The following is a 13,411-nucleotide window of genomic DNA, read 5'->3' on the forward strand; positions in this document are numbered from 1 at the left end:
TCTATTCGATTACACAAGATGTCTTTGTCTCCTTGTAACCGTCTCGCATACTGCGGTATTCAGGATTAGGAAAACCTTGATTTTCCAATGTCTTCATTTACAAGTTGCTAATGGATCTTACTCAGATTATAACTGAGCCCACTAGACCTAACCCTAAATCTACCTCATCATCCACTTTGATTGACCTCCTTTTGACTAACAACCCATCTAATTATAAAGCTGGAGTTTTCAGTCAAATAAGTGATCACTGCGCTATTGCATGTGTAAGGAAGTGTTCTGTATTGGCCAGCAGATGGCACCTTGGTTTTAATTTGAGTGCTCCTTTTCTGTTTGGCTTGCCCTGGCACAGAGTCTTTATGACCCTCCGCGGCCACCATAGGTCATATTCTCTTTTGTTTCCCAAAAGGTAAGCCATGTATCAGAGCACTGTAACATTGAAACGTTGATTTAAATCATAAATAAGTTGTTTGGTGCAACAATTTTGTATATTAAACCTGTTTGAAGTTGCACTGTGTAGATGGCTGAACAGAATATGTGGGCCTTGTGAGCCAATGTTTAAGAGACCCACAGCTAATGCTAGTGGCTAGCTAAGTGTGTGGATGAGGCAAGCTAGCTTAATCCAGCATTTATGTTCTTCATGTTAAGCAGACACATGGAGCTAGCTGAGTAACTACTGCTTAATGCTAAGAGGGGCAGCTAAGGTTTATTTTATACTGTGGTTTATTATGGGCCAGATTGTTGTTCTTAACTGGCTGTGTGTGAGATATTCTCTTTTGTTTCCCAAAAGGCTCAATAAATGAGAGGAGTTTTGCTTGTCTCAACCACCATTTGGTCTCCTGTTTTCCTGTCCCTGCCACACGCCCTGGTATCTCCAACGTCTTAAATAAACACAACGCAGAGTCAGACTTTTCTGGGGCCTGCGGCCTGACGGATAGGGTTACACATGTATACGCTTTGTCCTTTCATTTAAAAGGCCCCCAGTAATTGTAACCAAGTGCTCCCTGAAAAACCTTGACATGCAAACTTTTCTCCAAGATGTTGCGGCTGTGTCCCGGGACCGTATTAATTCCTTCATCTCCTTGGAAGAGGCATGGTATTTTTTCAAAAATACTTTTAGCTCGATTATGACTAAGCATGCCCCCCTGAAAACATGTAGAATTAAAAATCGATATAGTCCTTGGTTTTCTAATGATCTGGCTGAGATTATTCATCGTAAAAACGCCCTCTGGAGAAAGGCCCGCTCCATCCAATCTCCAGTTGACTGGCTGGCCTTCCGTAAATGCAGAAATAAAGCAACACAGGCTATTAGAAATGCCAAAATCTCTTATTTTAAAGAGAAACTCACCACATGTGGGAGTGATGTTAGGGCATTCTGGAAAACAGTCAAGGTAATGGAAAATAAAGTTCTTTCCTCCAATTTACCAACTTCTATGTTATTTAATGACAATATTATCACTGAAAAGTCTTGGATGGCCTCCCTTTTAAACCATCACTTTACTAATGCAATACATACAGTGTCAACTTCAAATCCTAACCCAGTCTCAATGGACACTTCAGCTATAATTTCAGCAGATCTTCAATTTTCCCCACCAAGTAACAGTGGCTTCTCCTTTACGCCTTTTTCCATCTCTGAAGTCCAGGATGAACTTATCAAGCTGAATACAAATAAATCTGCTGGCCTTGATGGTCTCAATCCCATGTTTTTAAAAGCAGCAGTCCGCTTTATTGCTGCTTCTGTCACAAGATTATTTAATATGTCCACACAGCACACAGAGTTTCCCACTGACTGGAAATCAGCCATAATCTTTCCCCTCTTCAAAGGGGGCTCTAAATCTGACCCAAATTGTTATCGTCCAATTTCTATCTTACCATGCCTTTCCAAAGTTCTTGAGAAGCTCGTCCAAAAACAGTTAAATGATTTTTTGGGTAATAATCATATATTATTCGATATGCAATCTGGTTTCCGAATGGGACATGGGTGCATAACAGCCACCACTAAAGTGCTTGATGATGTAAATACAGCATTAGACAGTAAGCAGATCTGTATTGCCACCTTTATAGACCTCACCAAGGCCTTTGACTCCGTCGACCATAGGATACTTTTGCATAGACTTTCCAGTATTGGTCTGTCCACCTCTGCCTGTGATTGGTTTGCCAGTTATCTCACCAACCGTGTTCAGCAATTGAAGGCTGAAACCATCATGTCAGACCCACTTACCATCTCTAAAGGGGTGCCTCAAGACTCCATCTTGGGCCTACATATACTTAAGCAATTTATTTTATTTTTTCTCTTTGCTTTCTATTTTTTTATTGCTTGTTCTGTGTGTTATGTGTATGACATGTATATGTATAGTTGTAGAGTATGTTACCATTTATTTCTGTAGCCTCTTGGCCAGGTCATGTTTGTAAATGAGAAGTTGTTCTCAAACAGTTTACCTGGATAAATAAAGGTTAAATAAAAATAAATAAAAATCTTCGCAGATAAAGATCTTAGCTGGACAACCTCTTTGCATTCAATCACATTCCTAAGAATGTAATCCTTTACCACACAATACGACATGTGCTGCTATCTTCTGGGCCTGCAGGCTGTCAATGTTGTCTGCTGATACTTGGCTTCCATGGCAAAAATGGTCCTTTCCCTGCACCTTGCGATAAAGAGCCTCTTTCTTTAATTCCTGTGCCCTAGGTTAAATAACTTTAGAGGCTAATTCCTTGTATTTCCAACTCTGAAACTTTGTAAACTCTTCAGTTTTGCCCTTGAACTTGGATTTTGTTTTTTTCACAGAAAATGCACTGATTGTTCTTTTCACCCTACATTGGCTCCCTGTGCGTTTTAGAATAGATTTTAAGATTTTATTTTTTGTTTTTAAGGCCCTTAATGGCCTAGCCCCGGAGTACCTATCCGAGATTTTAACCCTGCGTGAGCACAGCCGGTCTTTGCGGTCTTCTAACCAACTGGTTTTAGAAGTCCCAAGGTCAAGGTACAAACAATGGGGTGATCAGGCTTTTTGCGGTTGCTGCCGAGACTCTGGAACAAGTTACCCCCTGATATTCGCACAATTACAGATGTTGCTCTTTTTAGGTCTAAACTCAAAACCTACCTGTTTAGAATGGCTTTTAATACGCAGTAGTGGTGTGACAATTTCCTCTTTCTGTTTCTATGTAACCTTTTTATGATTTTACTGTTTTCTACATTTCATTCTTCTAATTGCAACATATGTTGTCTATTCTTAGCTCAAGATGTGAAGCACTTTGGATACCTGTTGGTTGTTTTAAAGCGCTATACAAATAAATTTTGATTGATTGATTGATTGATTGGGAAAAAAGAATGAATACCTTCTTGGAGCTCCTTCAGATTGAATTGACAGAGATTTGACATGGCGCAGAGAGTCCTTTTTCAATGATGATGATTCACCAGATTTAGAAGCCTTTGACACTTGTAAACAATCTATTTTCCTTGTAAAGGTTTTATAGCAGTTTTATAATGTTTAATTTTCCCCATTGTAAGTATGTATGAAGTATTGAGCCTGAAAATTAAACTAAAACTTTAGCTAGTGACCAACTAAGCTACCAACACTGCTAGTTAAGAATACAGTTTTGATTTCCGAAAGCCTATGATTATAGTAAAAACTGTTGAAATATTACTATAAGTTATGACTGCAAAGGTGTGTGTGTATATATAAATATAATATTGATTATAGTTTTAATTACTTACTGAAATTTTTCAAAAACAGAGAACAGTGGGAGATGGCGATCTGCAGGTACCAATAGACAGCCACCAACTGCCAAATGCAAAGCCCCAACTTTCCAAAACTGGCAGTTGATGCTTAGTCAACTTTTTGGACCTTTTTTGAATTTATTTTGTTGTTTTCTTTTTTTTTTAAGTTAATTTGCTTTGTTTTGTTTACTTCAACAGTAAATCAATTTTCAATTTCTTCAGGTTCGGGATAGTTGCAGTAAAAGGTTAAAATAAACCCCATTTCAGGCTGCTATTAGTATAATAAAAACATTGTCAAATTAGCTTTTTTTTTGCTGTTTTTGACCATAGATGGTCAAGATGTTGTATATTATAACAAATACCAATTTCCCTGGGCCAGAATTGTATAGAAAAATGTGTCCATTTGTCTCTGTAAGTTGTTTACATCAAAAGTTATGCCACTTTATATCATATTTAGATTTTTCGGGTTTGGTGCAAAGGTTAAAAATAAAGCATTTTGGACATTATTTCAGCTTGGTACCCAATTTAATCTTAAAATAGACACTTGAATGATAAAGAAATAACAGGGTGTGAAAATATATCACCCTATGCGCTTGAGAAAATGAAAAAATAGTTGATCCTCTACACATCTTTGGCCATGTTTTGCTATTTTTGTCCAGAAATAGGGTCAATATGTTGTCAAATGTTAAAAATAACCATCCCATTAAATTCCTGGCGTCAGAATTGTATGGGAAAATGTGTTCATTTGTCTCTGTATGTTGTTTACTTCAAATGTTATGCTATTGTGTATATGTTATGTTATTTTTCGGGTTCGGTCGGGTGCAGCAAAGGGTTAAAAATGGAGCCTTTGGGACATTATTTCAGCTTGGTACCTGGCAGATTCTGAAAATAGACACATTAAGGATTTAAAAAAATCAGGTGGCATAAAAAAAGCCGGGGGGTGCGCGTGGACCCCTGTTTCCATCTAGACTAACAGGTATATGAATAAAAATAGCACAAATTTAGCATATATCTTTTAATTCCACTCTAAAAATCAAGGTTAGTGACCAGGTGAGCACAGAAAAGTACGCAGACATGACAAAAACATTTGATTAAATTCTTTTGAACAAAGCACAACCTTTCACTGTGAGGTCAGAGACGGTAATCAAGATATGAAACCCACAGAAGTGTGACCAACATGAGCTGCTCTTCTCGTTTGTTAACTTCAACAATGAGACTTGCACACAAAGATGACAACTTGATATACATGTGGAAGTTTGTTAATGATATGTACCCATAAGAGTGATCAATAACTAAATAATGTTTAAATATAAAAACACATTTCTGAAGGGAAAACATTTGACATGAAAACTGCTGCTGGCTGCAGTCCCTGGAGAGGACACTGGTTCTCCTCTTCATCATCACCTTGAGTTTAAGGAGCACAGGCTCTTGTCCTGGTGTGACCCCTGATGTTACATTTCTATTACTTGATGTTTGGGTTCTTACATTTAGACATGGCATGTACGTCTAACTTGAAATAATTCTGACTGTAATTTTCCCAAAACTGTAATAATTCATGCTGTTATCTGACATCAAACATGACATTTTTTAGCAAAGTTTAAAAATCCACAAAATGTTCCAACATGTTAAATAATGCAATTTATATCACAAGAGTTTGGGAGAGAATATGTCTGACACAGTGGTTGAGTTAATATAACTAGCATTTTAAATATTTTGTAGTAGAGCAGAGACAAAAAAAAGTCTAAACACAACCTGATTCCTGATTTTGTTTTGGGGAGAGTATGTTTGAGATTCTCCATATTTAGGGCCCGAGCGCCGACAGCGGCGAAGGCCCTATTGAAACTGAAGGAATTATTAGGGCCCGAGCGCCGACAGCGGCGAAGGCCCTATTGAAACTGAAGGAATTATTAGGGCCCGAGCGCCGACAGCGGCGAAGGCCCTATTGAAACTGAAGGAATTCTTCTTTCTTTCTTTCTATTATTTTCCCGTCAAATGAATTGGCTTTTTGAGGGCCTTAATATATTCAAAAACTCACCAAATTTGGCGGTCGCATCAAGTCTGGTGAAAATTTACGTATTTTCAGGGTTTCGGGAATTGGCGCACAAAAATGGCTCGCTAGCGCCCCCTAAAAAGTTAAGAAAATTGAGCCCCTCCAGTGCGTTTAACGTAGACTCACGAAACTTGGTAAACATATGTAACATGTCAAGATGTACAAAAACCTTCATTAGAGCCATACCCTAAACCCAACAGGAAGTCCGCCATTTTGATTTCAAAGTTCGAAATTAGTGCGATTTTGGCCATTTCCACATGTCGTACTTTAACGAACTCCTCCTAGAGATTTCATCCGATCAACTTCAAACTCGGTCTGTGCCATCTTAAGACGTTAAAGATGAAAATTTGTTAAAAGAAAAACTTTCGTCATAGGACGTGGCGCGGTGGGCGGCCATTTTGTGCGTTCGCCCGCCCGAAACAGGAAGTGGGTGTAACTTCGAGTGTCTACGTTGTCCCGATTACCTCGAAACTTTTCAGGATTCATAAGAGTCCAACCCTGAGGACAAATAAAGGCCGATATTTACTTAAAGTCATAGCGCCCCCTAGTGGCAACAGGAAGTAGGCCTAAAAGTCAAGGTGCTATACTTTTATGAACTCCTCCTAGAGATTTCATCTGATGGACTTCAAACTTGGTCTGTACCATCCCAACACCTTAACGATGAAAAGTTATTTAAAGAAAAACTTTTCGTCACACGGTGTGGGCGTGGCGTGGCGGCCATTTTGAGTGTTTAGCGATGACCAAAGAAGTTGTTGTAACTTGAGTGTACGTTGTCGTATCTGCCCGAAATTTGTCACGATGGACAAGGGTCCGGGCCTGAGGACACCTACAGGCCAAAATTGACTTTTGGTCATAGCGCCCCCCCCTGGCCACAGGGATCTGCCTTATATGACAAACATCATCCGATTTACATGAAACTTATAATGTGTGGTCTACATGTGATACTGAGCCAGCCCCTATAATATGTCCACGCCCACTTACTCAGGCCACGCCCACTTCCTAGCATTTGAACCGTTTAAGGTAGAGTCTTGTGTGAAGTATCATTGAACTCAGCAGAGACTTCCTTCTTCATCGGTGATGGTTTTAGCCCGCCCTATGCTTTAGCCACGCCCCTTTCACAGCTAATGAACCGTGCGGCGTAGAGTCTTGTGTGAGGTATCATTGAACTTCGGCCCGGGAGTTCCCTTTTCATTGGTGACAGTTTGCCCAGCGTCCGAAGTGCGGCGCAATACACGGTTCGCAGGAGCAGTGTCCGCCCGGTAACGCGGAGCGCCGCAAAAGCGAGGGCCCGTCCATCGCTGCTCGCAGCTTTAATTGAGTAATATGTTGATTATTAGTCTGATAGTTTGTTCTGTGAAGGTTTCCTTGTTGGACACATTAACTAAAGTAGTGAACTCTTAATCCACACTAACTAGAAACCTAACGAGCTCTCTAATCACCTGAGACAAGTTTTTGTTTCATACACTGATAATTATTAATTATTTTACTTTTATTTCGTGCTGCTACATCTGAACTTCGTCTCCAGGTGATCAATAAAAGTATTATCTAAAGAGAACTCCTCCCTCCCTTCTCCTCTGGTTTTGCTGATGATTTGAAGTCAAACTGTTCCTGTGAAATCACGTGACATTAAATTATTAACTTTTTCTTCTTTAAGTTTCTGTGAAATCATGAATACTACCGAAAGCCCCCTTTCTCAAAATATTTAAACTTCTCTTCCTTCTCTCTCTCTCTCCAACATCACAGATCAACAACCCCCCCCCTCTTTTTTTTTCTCTCCTCTCTCCTCTCTCTCCCCCCCCCCACCCACACAGGTAAGAACACTTTAGAACTGGAAATACTTTACAATGATATGATCTGGAGACACATCAGATATACAGTATATGCATGAAGAAAATGTATTTGCCATAAATAATAACTGAACATACTACTTTACATTATGATTTATTATTTCTAACACTTCTGGCACCCCACACCGGCGACGGTGCCAGCAGCACATCAGAAATGTTAGTTTGTAATTTCTTGATGTCTATTATGTTGTTTTTCTTTACACAAACCCCGTTATTAACACCAGTATAGATTGGTAAAGTGCTGAGAAGTTGAATGGAGGCAAGATGCGTCTAACAGGATTTTTCTTTATCTTTACTGCAGAAACTTTCCACTCGACCTACCTGAGGAATGCAGGAGAGCAACAAAGACAAAGAAAAAAAACCGGGCGGGAGGGAAGCAACAACAAGTTTTGGCCCGGATACAAGCCACCTCTACCCACGGTGATTCTGACAAACACCCGCACTCTGCCCAAGCAACTCACGGAGCTACAGACTGCAGTGAGGTACCTCTCTGAGTACAGAGACAGTTGTTTACTGTGCTTTACCGAAACATGGCTCAGGGAGTCTATTGACAATTCTATTCTTTACAGGATTAGCTACCCTATAAGACTGGACCGTGACAAACAGGTGACAGGCAAAAAACTGGTTGGGGAGTGTTTACATTAAAGAACCCGCCCGACTTATTGGGAATTTAGCTTATTCACCGTAATCCCCAGAGTAAGACAAGTCGATACATACCCTTCTCATCTCCGTGCGTGCTGTAACGCTGCCTGACGGTTCCAGCATTAGCTTAGCCTAGCACAGACCCTGCAGGTAACAGGTTCCAACTAGCCTACTGCTCCAAATTGTGACAAAAGTGACAAAATAACGCCAACATGTTCCTATTTCCATGTTGTGATTTGTAGAGTCACAGCGTGTACAAAAAACAACGTAACATGAGACACAGCCATCTTCTAACAGTAAACAAACCGGGAACTATATTCTCAGACAGGCTTGCTGCGAGCATATCACTCCGCCCAAGTACTATATTCTTCCACCTGAGAATATAGTTCCCGGTTTGTTTACTGTTAAAAGACGGCTGTGTCTCAAGTTATGTGGTTTTTTGTACACGATGTGACTCTACAAATCACAACATGTAAATAGGAACATGTTGGCGTTATTTTGTCACTTATTCGGAGCAGTAGGATTACTGGAACCAGTCACCTGCATGTTCTGTGCTGGCCTGATGCCGCTGGAGCCGTCAGACAGCATTACAGCACGCACGGAGATGAGAAGGGTATGTATGGACTTGTCTAACTCTGGGGGTTACAGTGAATAAGCTAAATTCCCAATAAGTCGGCGTGTTCCTTTAAACAGGGGTGGTCACACTCAGATACTATCATTGCTCAGAGGATGTTGAACTTTTATCCCTGTAAGTTAGGCCTTACTAATGACTTAAAACAGGCATGGCAAGCGATTATGGGCTGAAATATGTGCCACCAGAAACTGAATTTGAATCATTAGGGCCCGAGCGCCGACAGCGGCGAAGGCCCTATTGAAACTGAAGGAATTATAGGGCCCGAGCGCTGACAGCGGCGAAGGCCCTATTGAAACTGAAGGAATTAATCTTTCTTTCTTTCTTTCTTTCTTTCTTTCTTTCTTTCTTTCTTTCTTCCGTCAAATGAATTGGCTTTTTGAGGGCCTTAACATATTCAAAAACTCACCAAATTTGGCGGTTGCATCAAGTCTGGTGAAAATTTACGTATTTTAAGGGTTTCGGGAATATGCGCACAAAAATGGCTCGCTAGCGCCCCCTAGAAAGTTACGAAAATTGGGCCCCTGCAGTGCGTTTAACGTAGACTCACGAAACTTGGTACACATATGTAACATCTCAAGATGTACAAAAACCTTCATTAGAGCCATACCGTAAACCCAACAGGAAGTCCGCCATTTTGATATCAAAGTTTGAAATTAGTGCGATTTTGGCCATTTCCACATGTCGTACTTTAACGAACTCCTCCTAGAGATTTCATCCGATCAACTTCAAACTCCAAACTCGGTCTGTTCCATCTTAAGACGTTAAAGATGAAAAGTTGTTAAAAGAAAAACTTTTCGTCATAGGGCGTGGCCGTGGCGGGGCGGCCATTTTTTGCGTTTCACCGCCGAAACAGGAAGTGGGTGTAACTCGAGTGTACGTTGTCCGATTACCTCGAAACCTTTCAGGATTCATAAGAGTCCAACCCTGAGGACAAATAAAGGCCGATATTTACTTAAAGTCATAGCGCCCCCTAGTGGCAACAGGAAGTAGGCCTAAAAGACAAGGTGCTATACTTTAACGAACTCCTCCTACAGATTTCATCCGATGGACTGCAAACTTGGTCTGCACCATCCCAACACCTTAGCGATGAAAAGTTATCAAAGAAAAACTTTTCGTCAGACGGTTAATGGGCGCGGCCATTTTGAGTGTTTAGCGATGAACAAAGAAGTTGTTGTAACTTGAGTGTACGTTGTCGTATCTGCCCGAAATTTCTCAGGATGGACAAGGGTCCAGGCCTGAGGACACCTACAGGCCAAAATTGACTTTTGGTCATAGCGCCCCCCCCTGGCAACAGAAAATCTGCATTATATGATAAACATCATCCGATTTGCATGAAACTCAGAATGTGTGGTCTACGTGTGATACTGAGCCGCCCCCTATAATATGACCACGCCCACTTACTCAGGCCACGCCCCCTTTCATAACATTTGAACCGTTTAAGGTAGAGTATTGTGTGAGGTGTCATTGAACTCAGCAGAGACTTCCTTCTTCATTGGTGATGGTTTGGCCCCAACGGTGCCTTGCACTGAAAGTGCGAAGGAACCTATTGTTTTTCGGTCAGATTATTATTATTTTTCCGAGTCCTTTGTTGCATTTTGAGGGGGTTAGCATGCGCCGAAAACTCACAAAATTTGATATTGCTACATTCGGTCACAACTGGTGAAAATTGCAAAGTATTGTAGTAAATGGGCTTGGGCGTTGCCAGGGGGCTCCATAGCGCCCCCTAATGTGCGCATTAATTACGACAAAAGTAATAAGTTAATATACCAACTTTTGAGGGAACATAGGTCTCATCTTGAACTCTATCGTGCTATTTTTAGAAAAAATTACAAAATTCTAAAATTTCTGAAATATTGGTTTTCGTGAAAAAATCTTCATTTTTCTAACACATGTTTGAGGACTTTAGGATGCACGAAAACTCTCAAACTTTTGCATGCCATTTGCAGAATATTAAAATCTTTCATCTGAATACACATTTAGGCTTGGGAGTTGTACAGTTGCTCTATAGCGCCCCCTAATTGGATTTAGCACTTGGGCACATTTTTGACGGCCTCAATATATACGAAAACTCAAAAAGATTGGCGCACACATAAACACCTGGGAGCTTTGCGAGACTGTAGAGCGATTTGGGCCATACATCTAAGCAGGCTCCATAGCGCCCCCTAAAGGCGTGGAAGGCCTTAACGTGGACATAGTTGCTCGATCATCAACAGATTTAATACACATATTGCTCTAATAATTGCAGACACATTTCCCATTTACCTTCATTAGCTCCACCAACCGGATGGCGGCCATATTTAATTATGCATATTTCAGGCGGTTTTACGTTCTGTATTGAACTCGTCCTAGGCCGTGATTTCAATCTTCTCGAATCTTTGCAGGTAGTATCTGTTGACCCTCAAGACGAAAAATTATCCAGAGAATTTTGATAGTTGAAAAAATGCGCAAGTTATAGAACTTCCTGTCTAAACAGGAAGTTGCCTTATCGTGGCAACAATTATTTGGATTGCCGCAAAACTTGACAAGGTTGTTCCTCATGGCCAGTTTAGCATCTGTGCCAAACCTGGTGGCAATCTGCCATTAGATGGCGCTGTTTCGATTTTTTTTAATTAGTCAGCAAATATTGATATATGGGAAACATACTCTGTCTAACTACTCCTGGGGCGTGAGTCCGATCAGCATGAAAACTTGCATGTAGACTGGAGGACCCTCTTGACAAAAAGTTATCAAAAGAATTACAGAGGACCAACTTCCTGTACGTGGGTGTCGAAACAGGAACTGTTGTATCTTGCACACGGCTATTCCAATGGACACAAAACTTAATGCAGTTGTTCCTCATGTGCCAATGAAGCTGTGTGCCAAATATGGTGCCAATCGGCCTTTAGATGGCGCTGTTCTTTTATTAATTAGCAAATTCGCTTTATGCAAAACCTACTTTTTTTTAACTCCTCGTAGAGCGCGAGTCCCATCTGCACAAACAATTACGCGTAGACTCTGAGGACCCTCCTGACAAAAAGTTATCAAAAGAATTTTGATAGCTAACACAATGCGCAAGTTACAGAGGACCAACTTCCTAAAGGTGGCTGTCGAAACAGGAAGTTGCGTATCTTACCAAGACTTATTCCGATTGCCACCCAAAATGACACAGTTGTTCCGCATAGGGGCTTGAGCATCCATGCCAAATTTAGAGTGAATTGGCCATTAGATGGCGCTGTTAGAATTTATTTTATTAATTATTCACATTGCGATATATGGGAAATATACTTTGTCTAACTCCTCCTGGGCCGTGAGTCAAATCTGCACGAAAACTTGGATATAGACTAGGTGGATCCTCGTGACAAAAAGTTATCAAAAGAATATTGAAAAACAGTAAAACAGTACGCAAGTTATGGAGTTAACACGATCCAATGTAGTAATTAATACAGGTTATTATGCAGTTACATCTATTGCCACTAGATGGTGCTCTAAGACCACAACTGAACCTAATAGCAACATACAGGTACAATAGTCATGTGATAGACCAACGGTGCGAATGGCACGGTGAAATGCACTTCAACAATTAAACCAGCAACGCCATCGCGAGAGCAGCAGCTGATCTAATCCTCAGCAGGATTGTATTTAACTAATGGACAACAATACATCGATGAATCAAAGTATTAACTATTGTTTCTGAATGATATATTTGCAGTAAGTTCCTAGCATTACAGTAGACAAGCATGCAATCCTGAACTATAATAAAGAAAAATACTGTCATGTTAATTACACAAACAAAGATACATGCAACACCAGCATGGACATAAAATTGTGCACTGACATTCTCAATAACGCACACGGCAACACAACAGAATGCTATACAAATACGCGTACGCTTTAGGAGCAGCTGTACTCATGTCTGCAGCGAACTACAAAAGGAAATGGCGAAGTTGCACGTATGCGCAAATCGTGAGTCCAAGGAGTGGCGTCAGCTCAGTCCAACAGGGAGTTTTCCACAGGTTGTATCTTGGTAAAAGTTATTCCGATTTACATGAAACTTAGAATGTGTGGTCTACATGTGATGTTGCGTCTGCCGTAGCCACCGAAGAAGCGAGGGGCCCGTCATTCGCTGCTTGCAGCTTTAATTCTTTCTTTCTTTCTTTCTTCTTTCTTTCTTCTATTATTTTCCCGTCAAATGAATTGGCTTTTTGAGGGGCTTAATATATTCAAAAATTCACCAAATTTGGCGGTCGCATCAAGTCTGGTGAAAATGTACGTATTTTAAGGGTTTCGGGAATAGGCGCACAAAAATGGCTCGCTAGCGCCCCCTACAATGTTAAGAAAATTGAGCCCCTCCAGTGCGTTTAACGTAGACTCACGAAACTTGGTAAACATATGTATCATGTCAAGATGTACAAAAAACTTCACAAGAGCCATACCCTAAACCCAACAGGAAGTCCGCCATTTTGATTTCAAAGTTCGAAATTAGTGGGATTTTGGCCATTTCCACATGTCGTACTTTAACGAACTCCTCCTAGAGATTTCAT

At 40.6% G+C, this 13,411-nt stretch overlaps 1 protein-coding gene across 2 annotated transcripts in view; it reads left to right on the forward strand.

Annotated features, from left to right (window-relative positions):
* The first annotated feature begins 8,010 nt into the window (after positions 1 to 8,010).
* Positions 8,011 to 13,411, forward strand: part of LOC120545262 — a 49,214-nt gene continuing 43,813 nt past the window's right edge. The window contains exon 1 of one of the 2 annotated variants that reach the window (XM_039779452.1): positions 8,011 to 8,097. The gene's annotated coding sequence lies outside the window, so the exon portion shown is untranslated. The remainder of the gene's footprint in view (positions 8,098 to 13,411) is intronic. The other variant, XM_039779453.1, reaches the window with a different exon arrangement.

The sequence above is a fragment of the Perca fluviatilis genome, chromosome 17, assembly GCF_010015445.1.
Source record: "Perca fluviatilis chromosome 17, GENO_Pfluv_1.0, whole genome shotgun sequence".
NCBI classification, from domain to species: domain Eukaryota; kingdom Metazoa; phylum Chordata; class Actinopteri; order Perciformes; family Percidae; genus Perca; species Perca fluviatilis.